We start from the raw sequence: 15,075 nt of genomic DNA, 5'->3' as shown, positions 1-15,075 counted from the left end.
CATACACGAATGTGGTAACAATTGAGTAGATTGGGTATGGTTTTATTTGGAGGCCCGAGAAATTTGATGATGAATCAGTATTTTCTTATATTTTTCTATGTTTTTGTTATTCCACTTTTTATTGGTTTTGTGTAGATGTGACGTGATGCAGAAATACATATCTTGCATTCCGACTTCTGATAAACAATTTTTGCCAGTGTCTTGATGTCGTGCACCATTACCCAACCACATTTCACAATTACCCTCTTATGGGGTGCAAACAATTTTTAAAATTAATGTTTCAATCATGTTCTCTTGAAAGAAAATGTATGAGCAGATTGAAAGTGCACTAGTTGAAATTTGTATGAGTGCCTGTGTAATTCATTTATCTCTACTATTATTTTTTTTATTTAATCAATTGATATTTTTATATTCAATCCATATCCATTAAGCTTACTTGTAATCAACATGCATTCCATTTTTGCATTGTAATAATCACCCAGACAAGGGTCTGTTGTAAGAGCGGTCTTCGAGACCGAAACATGGCCGCTCTAATAAAGACGATTTTATTATCATTATTTATCCAGAATTTTCAATCAAGGGGGTGTAAAATCAATTTTGAGAGTATAAAGGCATATTTAGCAGCAAAATGACCATCCATTGGACTCTTGTGCAAAATTTTATGGGGGGAAGGGGTGGTAAATCTCTGACTGCGTTCCCACCTAGGAGTAATATATCATTAGATTGCACCTTTCCTACGAAAAGCTCACTTGCCTAGACTCATAAAAACTGAAAATTATTTTTTTTTACTTGAATAAGGTCACTCAATTATGTCCATTCTATAAGTGTACATGCATGTGTAGGTTGTAAATAATATTAATTGTGCATGTAAATTAACAAAAATGTTGGCAATAATAGTATTGAAATGTGTAAGGGAAGTGGAAATATAGTATTTATCATAATGTAGCATTTAATATATTTTTGTATTATGAAAATATTTTACAATTTCTGCTTTTAGCCTCATAGTAGTTATAGAGAAATCAATTATGTCCAATTGGGTGTGATGAGAGATTCATTACTATTCTAGGTCAACCTCCTAGATCCAGACATTCTGCTGGGCTGAACCTGTTACCATAGAAGATCTAATTATGAAGGTATCATTATGCATCTAAGGTTAGCTTTCATTTTCTCTTACAATAAGACATGTGTGTGTGCTTTGTGTATAAATTATTGTCATTAGCATTGTCCTGAAAGAAAATTAAGATAAGTCTAAAGCAAGAAAGGTGTAAGTAGCCATTATGTTAATGTACCTGGTTAATATTGGATGTTGTACAATAACACAACAGTATCACTAAGTAGATTAGAGTATAATCAATACCCTCTTTCCATTTATGATGTATTCGACTTGGTTGAAAAATACCCTTTACAAAAAAAGCAAACTTTATACTCATAATCATGCATCTGAAATGCACAGCACATACATGCAAACAGCACTACTGCACTAATTACCAAACTGGAAGCATTCATATTCCATGTGAGTTTTTCTTTTTTAACACACAAATAAGGAAACACAGTCACAGGGACAAATCACAAACACAGAAACACACCTATAAATACTCATCAGTAACGCAAATTCTTCTCACTATACAGCCTGCCTTGTGATACAAAAAAGCATTATGTGCACTGTACACCTCTCCTGCATATATTCCCAAGAAACGATTGGCCTTAATCCACTTCTGAATCAATATTTCAATTGCCACACCTCACTCACAATAGCTCCTTTCAACGTTTAAACAAATCAATAGAGAACGTACAATGGCATGTAATTATTTATATATTTTGCACTAATTTTTGAAAATATGCACTTCACTTTTAATTTCCACAATATTCTGCACAATTCCACATAATCATTTCTCCTAAAATAAGCGATTTTTCAAACTGCACTGCAGCTTTCCGAGGTTTGTCGCGACACCCTTTTCGCCTTTCAACGTTCTCCGAACACCATAAAGACTCACACACACACACATCCAGGAAAGCAAGGGACCGCCTATCCATGACAAAAGCCACTCAACAACTGGCACAAACTGCGCATGGTGTGGAGAGAACCACCACCAAGGATGTGGCTCCCCGAGTCTGCGCAGGGCCTGCGTAGAGTCATTCGCAGTAAATTCTCATCGATCGATGAATACAGCCACGTGCTGTCTTGTGTCATACATCATTTACAAAATTGAATGACTTTAAATAAAGCTTTGGTGGGAAAAAATGGCACAAAAAAACTATCCTTAATCCTAAGCCTTTATACCCTTTGTGTCCTTTTTCGCAACCCTTCCATTCAGGCACTTTCCGATGAAAGGGTTCAACATTGGTAAGATTCAATATAGAAGAATCAACCCTTGGTGCCTGAGTCTGGCCTCATGTGCTGAAAAAAGGGTTCCATTATAGCCTTTGAAATAACTAACACATGCCCCAACCTCTGTAGGCCCAGCACACTTCCTTACAATAACCCCCCCCCCCTCTTTTTTCCAGAGCCCTCGCAAGACATCAGGCAAGACTTCAAAACCAGCAGGGGTTGATCAGATCTTGAGTTCAACTGGCTAGATTTTGAAAAGTTACTTTACAGGAAGCCTCATTTTGCACAAAACTAGTTCTGTTAGCATTGAAATGTAGCATTTGCAACATTTATGCATTAACTTTCTCAAACCAACCCCTTTTTTTTAGGAGGGTAAAAAATTGTCCCATCTTTTCCCCCAACCACCAAAGCCACCCCTTTTTTGCAGTCAAAGGGGTGAACACAAGGGAGCGAGTTAGCTGCCACATGTGTGCAAAGGAAACATGAGCTTTTAATAAGCCTACAAATCATGATCCTTTAAAAAAGAAAAAAAGGGTGAACCCTTTCACAAAGATCCAACAGGTAGTTTTGGGCTTTTAAGCCTTTCATTGTCTGTATGTATGAGTTTTTTCCTTCAGTCTTCCTTTCCTCCCCCCTCCCCTCCCTTTCCCGACCCTGGCAAACCAGTTGACCTGAAAAGTTGCCACAACCAGAGGGAAGAAAAAGGGTAAAAAATGGGGGAAGGGGAAAGAGGGTTCATTCATAACAGAACATAATGTTGCCAGATCCTTATGCAAACAATTTCATTGCAAAAAATAACCAGGGAGATTTTATGTTGCAATATTAACTGACAGTAATGCATAAAGAGAAATTACAATATGAGTTAATTAATTTATATTGTGAAAAACTAGGAAACACTCAGGGTGGTATTATTAGGGGCTGAGGGGGAATTGTCCCCATCTGGTTGTAAATGTTTAGCCCTTTGGGCAATTTATATAATATTCTGATGCTTCCAAGGCAGTTACTGGTATTACCCTTCCCCCTTGTGAAACATTTTAAAAATGCCATGCTCTGGTAACACTTGATTCTATTTTTTTTCACAGCAAAAGGAAGTAATCATTATTATTTCCCTTACATCTTAGGCTACTGGTAACAGGGATTTATCCAGAATTATCCATCTGAATAGGGTGTAAGTTTGTATTTAGGGGGGTGAGGTTAAATTAGAGCCAAAAGAACCAAAATTGGGTCTTTATGAAAACATTTAAGGGGTGTTGAGGAAACTTGGGAACTTGGGGGGACTGTTATGGGAGTGTGGGGTGTGGTTGAATGAGTTCAGATATACAAAAATAAAACAAATACACATTGTTCTATTTTTAGATTGAAGAAATAGAAGATTGTAAGAAAAATATTATGCTTATTTGACCCAGAGGAAATATTCTTTGCAAATTTTATTAAGCTTTCATAATTTTACTGCCTATAGGGGTATCACCAGAGGGTCTGTGGTGGTTGTAACCCCATTTTGAATTTCTTGACAATATTTAAATTTAGTATAGAATGAAAAATGGGGAGGGGTTTGAGTTGGTTGCAACCAGTGCTCTAAGAGGGGGATCGTGCGGAATACTATCCCCCAGTTAAAAAAATGTTTATAAAGCATTCCCCAGGTAGAATATTTTGCACAGGCATCCCCCCACCTACACATTGTCTTCACTTTGATTTATTCAAAGCATCCTCCTCCACCTATCCTCAAACTCTACCAAGCATCTCACAGCTAGGAATTTCCACTTCGAGCACACATTGTAACTCTCTTTACCCTATAAACTTTAATAACAAATGCCCTTGACTACTTTCATTAATTTTTATTTTGTATCCTATGTGTTTTCAGGAATACATGTTTAAGTATGCTTGTGCAGAGTCTGTCACCAGCTTGTTTGGTGTTTTCTTTTAATTCTTGAAGCTCTCATTGCGTAAAACAAAGTACATGAACATGGTGATGGACAACTTGCCTGGCAACACTCGTACATACCACTATACATTTATCAATGGGCTATAAAAAGGGGTTTATCTAGAATTTGCAAGTGGAGGGAGGGTGAAGGAGGGTGTACCACAATGACTACATATCAAGCTTTTGTGAAAAATTTTAGAGTGTGCAGGAAAATTTTTTGAAAGGTTTTCGTTTGGTGTATGGACAAATCACTGGCTACTATCCTTTAACAACGTGGTGCAGCATATGTGCATGTTTTGTAAAACTCTCCCATTCACCTTTCAACCTCTCCTTTGACCCGTATCTTCATGAACATCCAGAAGGCAAAAGGTGGACAAGGAGGTCCATGGCCCCCTGGAAAAATGAATGGCAGCCTAAAATTATATATTTTGCACATATATAATCTCATTTCAGTCAGATTAATTTGTTTTAATAGTAATTACACGTAAGACTGGTACAAGTTGTCGCAGGAGGGGGTTTCCTTCTTGCACCCACTTTACCCTTGGAAATGCTTGCCCATCTCTATGAAAATCCCACATATGTCAGTGCATATCTTTCAATTTTTTGAAAGTAGATGATGCTTCTGGAGTGGCCTATTATATGAATCCTCTGATACCTCAGTCTTATTATATGCACACAAGACTTTGTCAGGTCAGTGGCTAGAATATACCTGCTGTGAAGGAGGAGGGGATAACCATACGAGCATTGTTGTAACTACATGGATGTACGAACATACCACAATATTTTGAGCAGTAGCGTACGCAGAATAATCATAATTAATTAATAATACTTATAATTTATTAATTAGTTGAATTACTACTAATAATACTACTAATGCCACTACTACTATTAAGTAGTAGAGATATACATAAATATAGTATTTATGAAAGGAATAGAACGAAATTACTTTCTAGTCATTCGATTTTGACAGATTCTAGGAGCAGTTTTTGTTTCTTCGTTACAAAATAATTGTCAAGTCAATGAGTTGAGACATTCTAAGTGTGAAGAAAATCCATATAAACAAGAAAATATATTAAAATAAATTGAAATAATCAAAGTATGGAACTCATCCAAGGAGCTGTGGTGGTCTGGTCAGTAGGGTGTCTGACAACCACGCGGGAGATCAGGGTTCAATTCCCGGAATTGGTTGGAATTTTTCAGCTCATGTCCCCAATTGGCATCTGGATTGTCTCGCTGTTCTTACCAACAAAACATTTTACAATAGTTAATCTTATTGTCGTTTGAAATCAGAAATTTAAACGTGCCAGTGTAAAGAATGGGAAGACGGACTGGTGGCTGTGTATTCTTGACCTCCTAGCTGTTGTCTATACATACCAGCTTGCAACGAACCAAGAACTTTCTTTAGTTAATGCTCATTGTTCACACACAAAAAAAACACTGTTGCAGCTGAGATACAAAACAACTTTTTTTCTCTTTTAAATCATAAGTGCCCTCATATTTTATTTTCAAGAATTCGTGTTTATTTTCAAGGCATTCACTCTGAAAGACGCGTGTGTTTGGAATGCTGGACTTTTCTCCATGCTGCATGGGAATAACAATTTAAATTATTATTATTAGTATTAGTAGTAGTAGTATTGCCGCAGATCTTTGACTGTGATAAATTAGCCATTTTTAATTTTCTTCACAGCACTTTTCATAATATTTCAAAATCACAAGGGGGCGGGGTAAAACCCCATTACCCCCTCCCCCTTGCGTACGCCACTGATCTTGAGTAGTTATAATGAACCAGCTCAAAAACAATAACAAAGCACCTTGAAGATACCAGAACCTTTCTTCCCAGAAAAAACACTGACTATATATTTAATGTGACAGGGGCTATTGTCCCCCTCTGAAAAGTGAATGTTTGGCAAAGTAGCATATAATATCATTTCATTGGTAATCCATTCAATTAATTATTACTATAAAGGAATGATAATTAGAATTTAAAACTGAAAGAAATCATTGCATGAATATCAGAATTTCAAATTCAAGTGTTATCGAGAGGAGGCACCATTTTGGAAACATGTACCTTGCGTCATTTCTGACAATGGAAGCTCTTGGACTGTGTGTCCAAAAAAATGATAATATAGGACCTGAACCCACCCAATAATTTGCCTTGTTGCTGTTGTTGTTGTTTATTATTATAATATATTGGTTTTCGTGATTCATGGATTGCTTAGTGAAAGCAGTAAATAACAGATAAAGAAAATAGTGAGTATGCACTTTATTTGTTTCACCTACTAATAGTCATGTGGCCTTGCATTTATCATTTTTTGAGAAGCTAGACTGTTGGCCCAGTTGATTGGTATGGGACATGGTGGTAACAATGAACAAGCATCAATTTTCTTGCATGAGGGAGGAGTGGGTTTCCCAGACAAAACTCACTAGAAATGAATCAGATTAAGAAATTTTGGGTTTGCATGGACATTGGTGTAATTTGGTTATGGTTTTCTTAGTGATATTTATCACAGATAAGTTTGTAATGCTGCTATGACAGGTAGAGCTTGCGCATTGTTCCGATTCTGTAGATCTAAATTTGGTTGGGAAATTGATTATTGCGGATTTACCAAGTTTGTCTTCAAATAATTCAGCTCAACATGATTTTATTATATAAAGTGAACGGGAAGCAAAGAATGCTAGTGGTAGAATTTTTCGAAATTCATGGCAGGGCAAACATCTGTGGATCTTTTTATGGTGAAAATTTAAAAAAATGGTACTGTGTAAAGTATACAAGGAAGCTAGTGATAAAAACTATTAAGTTTTCCCATCAAAGGGGACTCTTGTTTAATTTCTTCTGGCTTTTCCAACTTGAAATATGCTTTAAGAAAATTCAGTTCCCATGAAACCTTCCGATGTCACAAAAAAAAAAGTACTCTCACCTAGTGTTTGGAAGGGAGGATTGCTGAAGATTTTTTGTGAACGTATAACTCAGGTGTCTGAGCTCACCCAATGTTTTTCAAAATTTGGCACTCCTGAGTGTCTACACCAGTATTTGAAAGTAATTAGTTAATTGAAATACAGTTACAAATAACAGTTACCATATTTGCCAGCATATAAGATGCACTTTTCCCCTTTAAAAATAGGTCTGAATAACCAGGGTGTGTCTTATACGGTCGATACTCAGATTACACCATGAGGAGGGCCTCCCTAATGGCGCAGTGGTACTGTCTTTGCCTTGTAATCAAGGGGTCCCAGGTTCGATACCCGCTGGAGCCACATAGTGGTTCGGATCACACTTCAAACTGTAGGTCCAGTCCCAATTAGTCTTACTGTGCATAAAGTGGACTTAAAACAGCAAATCAATCAATCAATACACCATCAGGAAGAAGGAAGTTTGTGAATGTTTCAGAGCTACATGAGATGCTGTAAAAAACTAAGACAGTGAATAAATCATTTACAAAGTGTCTGATTAGTAATGCACTTGATGGTACAGAGCACAATTTGTTGTCAGAGGACTCATATTCTGATTTAGAAGAGGTTTCAAGTGACTCTTCATTTAGCTCTAGAGACGAACGTCTTGGTTTTGACGAAGGAGATTGAAATGTATTCTTTTCTAGTTAGATTAGGTAAGTTATTGGTTTAAAGTAGACATACATATTACTCTATATTCGAAATAATATAAATTAATTATAATATTCAATGGTAAAGCTTTTTCATTAAAAAATGTATAGTAAAAAGGGGTTGGTGCATCTTGTATGTCGGTGCATCTTATATGCCAGTAAATATGGTACTTTTCCATGTATGAACAAAATTATGATTTACTGAAAAAATGGAAATGTTGGTTAACAAGTGCTTGAAATAAAAATTGTTTCATGCAGGGAATTTTGAACCTTGGGTCTATGTGACAATGAGACTAGTGGGTTGATGCTTTGCTGAAATTTTTCCAGCTTGGGGGGGGGGGGGGTGTTATCATTCTTACATCCCTTAGTGTGAAAGTGACATAATTTTTTCAAGTATAGGGATTTCCATTGATTTTCCTATGAGGTTTACACAGGAAAATTTATCTAAATTTTTATGTGTAGTCCACAGCAGCATTTGAAGTGGAAAATATTAGCTGGGGACAGTGGCGGCGATCGGGGGGTCGAGGAGGGGCAGTTGCCCCCACTTTTTGCCACTTTTACCCCCGCACTATGCTAAACCTTATCTACGATGGAAAGAAAACTGTCTTTGCCCCCCCTCCAGTTTTTGCACCTTGCCCCCCTAGTTTTGGAACCAAATCACCGCCACTGGCTGGGGAGATGTTTAGTGTCAAGCATTGGGGTTAGCTGGGAGGATGCTACTAGGTTGCTGGGGGAAGGGAGGGGGGCATTGCAAAAATTTGCTAGGTGCAGGAATTCTCTGCGGGGGCATGTGCCCCTCTAATATTAGATGACTAAGTATTATGAAAAGTAATGATAACATTATATCCCAGCAATGAAAAAATCTTTGAACACCGTAAAATTGAATCTTTCAATAACTCTCTTGTAACCAGTAATATCACTTCCATGCAGTGAAACATGTTGCCACTGGTAACCAATTCCGGAACTCTCCTTGAACACGTAGGGGTAACGTCATCACCTTGTAAACTTTGGCTTGATGCCCAGTGGAGGCGCAATGCAGCGATTTGGATCATACTTAACTGTAGATACAGTCTTGATTAACCTAGTTGTGCAAACTTACATTGTTGGAAAAAAGAAGAAATTTTCAGTGTTTGGGGCAGCATCACCCATGGAAGTAGATTCCAGAGCTTGAAGCTTATTTCACTGTTTCTTAAATCGTTGTTTGAAGTACTTTGAAACTGATTGTACTTTTAAAAAAATACTTAATTGTTATCGTAAAGAGAAGAACTTGTGTCGTACATTTATTTCCTTGATGTGTGTGTGGGAGACTTGCCATTCGAGTATTGCAAATGCAATAACTGCTGATGCCATGGCAGGTTTCACTGGGCTCCATTTGATTGGTGAAATATTCAATTGTAACCTGAAACATGTTGTTTTTGATGTGAAATCTGTTAAAAGGTTCGGTTAGAATTCTTATTGCAAATATTGGAGTTAGACCTAAAACATTTTTTCTCACAATTACTCATCACAATGATGTGATCAGTATTGTGCTCCTTGAGATTATTGAGTAGGCTCCAGAGTGAATTGAAACTTCAGCAAGAAGTAGTTCTTCTTTTCTAAGAAGCATGGGTGGAATTTGAGCTTTTGCTTTGGGGGGGGGGGGGGCAGACTCTGGGAGAAGCAAATGATGTACCTGAGGGTTATTGAATATCCCCTAGTTTATAAGGAGTCCGGAGGCCTTCCCCCAGAATTTTTTTTAAAAAAGCAACTTAAAAACACTGAGTTTTAGGCCTTTTAGATTTGAAAATATTAAATTTCCTCGCTTAAGTAAACAATATTAATTAGTATATTGGTTGTCAGTTTTAAAAGAAGCAAAACAGTACGATTATTGCATTTTGCATTTCATTATTCTTTTATTGATGCAATACTCTTTAAAAAAGTTACGGTACAATAGTAAGCTTCAGAAATTTTAGAAAAATTAAATTGAAAAGTTGTTTTGATGCCTCAGCAGTAACTGTTGACTCAACACAAAGTCATTTTACGTTTTTCTTTCTTCAAACTGTACACATCAATCAAATCGTCTAGACCTGCTATTGCGGCGCAATTACCGCACATGCCATCATGCCAAACGTCAAGATTTGCGGTATGGCTTCATAACAAAAATGTAGTAACTGAACTTAATCATGTGTTATTTTTTTTAGTCTTCTTTAAGTTGGGGGGGGGCAGCCCCCCCCCCCCCGGCACCTCCAGAACTCCGCCTATGCTAAGAAGTCATTGGTTCCAGGCAAGCCCAGTTACTTAGTTGGTCTTCTAGGTTAGAATGGGGAAATAGAGTTAATTCAAACCTCCCTTGTTCATCCAGAAGAGCCAAGGCCAAATAACTAGGTTAGCTCTAGAAAGAGGCTTCAACACTTTCCAAGAAAAATATATGCATTTTCTTAACATTAATAGTTCAGTATGTCTATTTTTAGCTTTAGCTTAGTCTTGAGCACAGATATTTATTGTCAGTAGCAGGCCCATAGCCAGGCTGAACCCCCCCCCCCCTTGGAAGTACCGTCATCCCCCCCTGACATTAGGTAAAACTATTTTGTATAATTTGTTTGCAGTGCAGAGTGAAAATGTAGACAGCAGATATCATTTTGCTCACAACTTTGGTGAAGGGTAAATTCAAACAGCATGAACAGAAGTATTTACAAGATTCTCTTCTCTATACTTTAGAAAGATCCTTCGTAGGGGAGCTTCTTTTTCTGTACCTTCCCTGCCTCTGTTGCGGTCTCCCATTTAGACTGAAATCTATGACTTTGACATCATCATGAAAATTCCCTCTATATCTGCGTCAAAGGTCAACAGCTGCCAAGTTTTTGGGAACGAAGGGGAATTTCATTGATTCAACATGGATTGGAATGTACGCTAGGCACTATGATTCAGTAGTGTCCATTTTTTTTCTTGTGTGATATAAATACATGTGTGTAGTAAGGACGATTTCAGTAGCATTCAATTCACAACACTTGAAGTGATATTTTAAAAGATATAGAAAAATGTAGTATTTATATGATTATTTCTAAACTTTATATAACTTAATAACCCCCCCCCCCCCCCACACACACACACACAATTTGCCTTCATTTAATACTGTTAAACTTTGGAAAAATGGACTTTGTAAACAAAGTCCCCACTGATCACCTGCGAGCCCCTTCCCCCTGGAGATCAATTCTAGCTACGGACCTGTTCATCTCAGCTGTGAATTAAACTAAATCTTTTGTAACAATGCTAATTTAAGACAAGTGACAAATATAACTGGCAAATGTCACATGACATCTTGTTACAAATTAGACATTTTGTCCATACTGTCACATGTACAGCCACAAGGTATGAAGCTTCAAAAGATAGTAGGGATACAGTGTAAAGCATGGGCTTTCAAGTGTTACAAATATTTTTTTTGTAATATTTGTAAGCTAGGTATGCTCATCGCCTAAGTAATAATAACCCATGGTGCAACAGTCCTTGAGGGCCAAGACGTACCTATCAACTGCCAGCTTCACTCCCACATGATTCAGCAGAGATGGCCGATCATCCAATCAGTTACAAAGTGACGAGTGGTCAGCATGACTGAGATACACTACTCATTCATAGCTTGCCAGTTTCCTCACATTGGTGGGTGGCCATTAGTCCCATAACTTTGCTGAAATCTCAGGAGAAAAGTTGTTACGCTTCTTCCCCAGGAGACTCGAATCAGCCCACGTTCTGTAGCCTGAGCCCAAAGCCTGAACTATACAAGTGTACCCCTACATATACCCAAACTCGACCAATCATTCCCCAGTCAGGAATTTCCACTTTGATCACTCACTCTCCACTTCGACCATTGACTAATTAACTCTCTAGCCTTCTTAAATCCAAACACAAACCTTCCATCTGTCCCTATTCTGGGCAAGATCAATCCAATCTCTTCCATCTTTACCGATTTCCTTTAGGTCCATCTCAACGTTATCCATCTATCTTCATCTTGGCCTTCCTACTGGTCTCTTACCATCAGGTTTCCCAACAAGAATTCTGTAAACTCTTCATTCCTCTTCCATTCGTGCCACATGGCCTGCCCACCTAAATCTTCTTGATTTAATTATTTGTCCACCGAGTCAGCTAATGCTAAATATTAATAGTAGGCAAACTGTGTATCGCCATGTTCCTTCATTCAATTTTCTGCAATGTGGTGTTCGATAATTGAAACAAGAAAGCACAAAAAGCAAGGGACATCCTCTGCTCCAACATAAGTACAATTTCATTCCATTAAACACATAGTATGAAGAAGAAAAAAATGAAATAGTGAAGGATTTGTAGCTAACTTCATACAGTGAACCTTTGAAATGCATTACCCATAATAATGTTAATAGTGTTCAGTTAGACTTTATTTTTATGGATTTAATGTTATGTAACACTGATATTCTCCACACAACTGTTGATTGTTCTGCTTGCGAGACCAATATTAACTTTCCAAAGTCATGCAGTTAACAGTTTTAGTCGTAGCATATCTTTGGCTTTTGGAAGACCCTTGAGTTTCAGTGATGGAAGTTTCTTTAAAGTTCACAATTGTGCTTAGGCCAACTGGGACTCACCTCTGAACCCTGGCTGTGCAGTCTAAGGTCCCTGGCTTTGGGCTCGGGCTACGGGACGTGCCCTGGTTTGAGTCTCCGGGGGGAGGTAACGACTTTCCTCCTGAGATTTCGACCTGGCCACCCACCATCATGAGGAAATTGGGGAGCTATGAATGAGTTGGGTAACCTAGTCATGAAAACCTTCAACAATGACTGAAGGTTCGTCATGCTGACCACACGTCACACTGTATCTGGTTGGACTATCTCTCATCTGTATAGGCATGTGGAAGTGAGGCCGGCAGTTGGTAGGTAAGCCCTGGCCTTCATGGGTTATTTATTGCTAACTGGGACTTAACCTACAGTTTAAAGTGGGAATCTGTACTATTGCACTGTGTGTATACTAGAATTTCCAGTGGTGGATAATGGCCTTCATGTTGCGTTTGGACAGGGTGTGCATGATGATTCTTGAGAGGTGTCCGTAGTGGAGACCATGTTTTGTATTAACTTTGGGTTATGTTTCCATTAAATATATGTATGAAATCATTTTAAGTTCTACAAAAATGTGAAAAATAGTGATATATACGCAATTGGCATGAAAGAGACTTATTACAAAAGAGAATGCACTTTAAGAAAGTGAAATGCTTATTTTAATTATTGCATTTAAATGTAAAGGTTGCAGTAGCATTTTATAGGTTAAAGTACCACATGTTAGTACTAAATTGCAATTTTCTTAATAGCTTTAACAATATTTATGATGATGAACAATAAAGCCTTCTTCTGAAGCTGTTTCTACCTGTCTACCTGAAAACACTCCAATGTGCCTCTTTTTATATGTCAACACAATTGTTACTAGAACGTTTTGTACAGACTCTTGGAAGTTTAATTTGGAGCATGATAGTTTTCCAGCCATATCTTCATGTATTTCTGAGGCTGAAACTGATCAACTAGTGTGAGTTCTCAACATCATGTTCCTAATCACATGAAATCTTAAGTATTTAACCATAATAAACTCACTGGAGTAATGGCAAAATTACATAAATAAATATGAACGAAACAAAAGTAGAAGGTGTACACATTGTTAGGTTAGGCAGAGGGTATAGGCGTATACTGTATAACCTCGACTACGGCCCTACAGGTCCTATCATTTTTTTGTCCTCTGGCTGGCATTCTACATGGTTTTGCACAATAGTTCTTCCAAGTTTTGACCAGTGTTAGTGTTTACCTCATGAGAGTGGAGTAATCCCTTCAAATATTTTCCTTTCACTTTTTGTTTTGATTGGGTGGTATAATGTGGAGAGGCTTCACCTTGTAATCCATGGCACTTTGTAGTCAATATGTCACTTGTTTCATTTCTTAAGAGGTCAGCATGTAATAGTACCTATTGACTGTGTATCTTCTTCCTAAAGTTTTGTAATAATTTAATCCTTTTTTTTTCATATTTCTTATATATGTATTTAGACGCTAGGTTATTATCTAAGGAAAGGTAGACTCATGTTAATAATAACCTTCACATTAAGAGTTTAACTTGCTTTTGCATTAAATTTCCAAGTATATGGACAAACAGGATGGTAAATGACACAGAGCTGGCACCGTACAAGCAAAATTGGGCCGATAAATTTATAACACATACACAGAAACGCCAGTTTGCTGTGTACTTCACCCAAACACTGCTCATAAACTGTGTACTTTCGAAAATATTTTTTGTTAATATGGTGTTATATGACATTACTGCAGCCCCTCACAGCATTGACAGTCAACCTGGTCTGTATGGGTTGTCCATTCCAGTGAGTTTGTTAAACTAGAAACTTGTAAAATTGATGGAGAAAGTTGGAGGCTCCATCCTCAATGTCTAAATGTTAGACCCTACCAGCCCATACAGCACAACATGGTTTCAGATACGTTAGCAACACATAAGTCGTGAAACATTGTAACATTGCGGCAATGTTGCAGAACATTACAAAAATGTTTCGGGTAAGTTTCAGTAATGTGGAAATGTCCGCGAACATAACACAACATTGATAATGTTACAGAAACATGTAAATGTAACATTACCGACATTACAGAGACATTTCCATTAGGTTGCATAATATGTCAGTTACATTACTGCAATGGTATTTTACATTGTGGTTATATTGCATGTATTCATGGATGGCATATTTGAGGGGGGTTATTGGGGTTAAGCCCCTTCAAAAATTATTAAAATATTAGCTTGTAAATCATTTCCTGAAAATAGAATTCACAGGATTTTACTTAGAAAACTAGGTTTAGGCAAGATATCTAAATGTATTTATTTTACCTCTCATGAAATGACCACTTATCTTAATTGTCGCAATTAATATAAGGGGAGAAAAACTGCATAAAAGTACTGGATATTAATTCATTAATATCAATGAACAGATAAAGCTAAAAAAAAAAAAGAAACTCAAATGAAAATGAAATATTGACAACTAAATCACTAAATTCTAAAATAGCATCAAATTTGTATAAAATAGTGTTTTACATGCTATAATAAAGCTCTCCCTGGTTTGTAACACCATGTCATGAAGAAGATTGGATTTGAGTGATGTTATCAGCATCATGCTTCAGTTGCTATCCATCCCCTTTACCAATTGATGCGAGGCTGGGAGGATGTAAAACATTTTGCAGAATCATGGTCAT

General features: G+C 37.3%; 1 long non-coding RNA gene across 1 annotated transcript in view; it reads left to right on the top strand.

Moving 5' to 3' along the window:
- The first annotated feature begins 1,095 nt into the window (after positions 1 to 1,095).
- LOC145999864 (uncharacterized) overlaps positions 1,096 to 15,075 on the top strand; it is a 97,382-nt gene continuing 83,402 nt past the window's right edge. The window contains exon 1 of the long non-coding RNA XR_014443443.1: positions 1,096 to 1,152. This is a non-coding gene — a long non-coding RNA (uncharacterized LOC145999864). The remainder of the gene's footprint in view (positions 1,153 to 15,075) is intronic.

The sequence above is a fragment of the Lepisma saccharinum genome, chromosome 16 (genome assembly GCF_977018435.1).
Source record: "Lepisma saccharinum chromosome 16, izLepSacc3.1, whole genome shotgun sequence".
Lineage (NCBI taxonomy): Eukaryota > Metazoa > Arthropoda > Insecta > Zygentoma > Lepismatidae > Lepisma > Lepisma saccharinum.
Note: the sequence above shows the minus strand (reverse complement) of the source record. Positions and strands in the feature narration are given on the sequence as shown.